The sequence below is a fragment of the Piliocolobus tephrosceles genome, unplaced genomic scaffold (genome assembly GCF_002776525.5).
Source record: "Piliocolobus tephrosceles isolate RC106 unplaced genomic scaffold, ASM277652v3 unscaffolded_16595, whole genome shotgun sequence".
Taxonomy (NCBI): Eukaryota; Metazoa; Chordata; class Mammalia; order Primates; family Cercopithecidae; genus Piliocolobus; species Piliocolobus tephrosceles.
In genome coordinates, this window is record NW_022298304.1 from 304 (window position 1) to 1,802 (window position 1,499).

The 1,499-nt window shown below is 42.2% G+C and overlaps 1 pseudogene; it reads left to right on the plus strand.

Moving 5' to 3' along the window:
• Positions 1-540: 540 nt before the first annotated feature.
• LOC113220922 lies at positions 541-659 on the plus strand (annotated as a pseudogene).
• The last annotated feature ends 840 nt before the right edge of the window (positions 660-1,499 follow it).

Below are 1,499 nucleotides of genomic sequence, written 5' to 3' on the forward strand. Positions count from 1 at the left end.
TCTTTTAGTATAATTCACAAAAGTTACACAGCTGTCATCACAATCAACTTTAGAACATTTTATCACCCGCAAAAGAAGCTTCATACCTGAGCTGGGTGCATTGGCTCATGCCTGTAATCCCAGCACTTTTGGAGGCTGAGGTAGATGGTTTGAGTCTAGAAGTCTGAGACCAGCCTGGGCAACAAGGCAAAAACCTGCCTACACAAAAATTATATACATGGCAAAACCTGCCTATACAAAAAATAAAAAATAAAAAATGACCCAGGTATGGTGGCATGTGCCTGTAACTACTTGGGAGGTCAAGGCAGAAGGATCCCCCGAGCCTGGAGAAGTCGAGGCTGCAGTGAGCTGTAATCACGTGCCACAGCATTCCATCCTGGGCAATGGAATGAGACACTGTCTCAAAAAAATAAAAAAAGAAATCTCATACATTTTAGCAGTCAGTCCTTCTTTCTACACTCACCCCCCAACATCTCCTTGCCCTAGAGAACCACCTACAGTTCCCTGCTTTGGATGTTTCATATAAATGGAATCATGCAAATTACTTCTTGACCTTTCAGCTAAAATCAAGTGTAGTATCTGTTCTTATCAGTTTGATGTGTCCCCTATCTGAGGATGGAATAAAAATAAACATAAATAAATGTAATCATGCAATTTTTGTGACTGACTTCTTTCATTTAGCCTAATTTTTCAAGTTTCTTCCATGCTGTAGTGTATATCAGTACTTAATTTCTCTTTTTGTGGTCAAATAATATTCCATTAAATGGATATGCCACATTTTATTTATGCATTCCTCAGTTAATCATGATTTGGGCTGTTTCTATTTGGTTATTATGAATAATGCTGTAGACATTCATGTACAATTGGTGTGGACATATGTTTCCATTTATTTGAGTACATAACTAGGAGTGGAATTGCTGGGTCATATGGTAACTATGTTTAATTTTTTTTTTTTTTTTGAGACAGTCTTGCTCTGTTGCCCAGGCTGCAGTGCAATGGCAGGATCTCAGTTCACTGAAACCTCCGCCATCCGTCATCTGGGTTTAAGCAATTCTCCTCAGCCTCCCCAGTAGCTGGGATTATAGGCACGTGCCACCATGCCCCTCTAATTTCTTTTTCTTTTTTTTTTTTTTTGAGAGAGAGTCTTGCTCTGTTGTGCAGGCTGGAGTGCAATGGGGCGATCTTGGCTCACTGCAACCTCCGCCTCCTAGGTTCAAGTGATTCTTCTTCCTCAGCTTCCGGAGTAGCTGAGATTACAGGCATCTGCCACCATGCTTGGCTAATGTTTGCAATTTTAGTACAAACAGGGTTTTGCCAAGTTGGCCAGGCTGCTCTCGAACTCCTGACCTCAGGTGATGCACCCTTCTTGGCCGCCCAAAGTGCTGGGATTACAGGCGTGAGTCACCGTGCCCAGCCTGATTTTTGTATTTTTAATAGAGGAGGGTTTTCGCCATGTTGTCCAGGCTGGTCTCAAATGCCTGACCTCAGATGATCCGCCC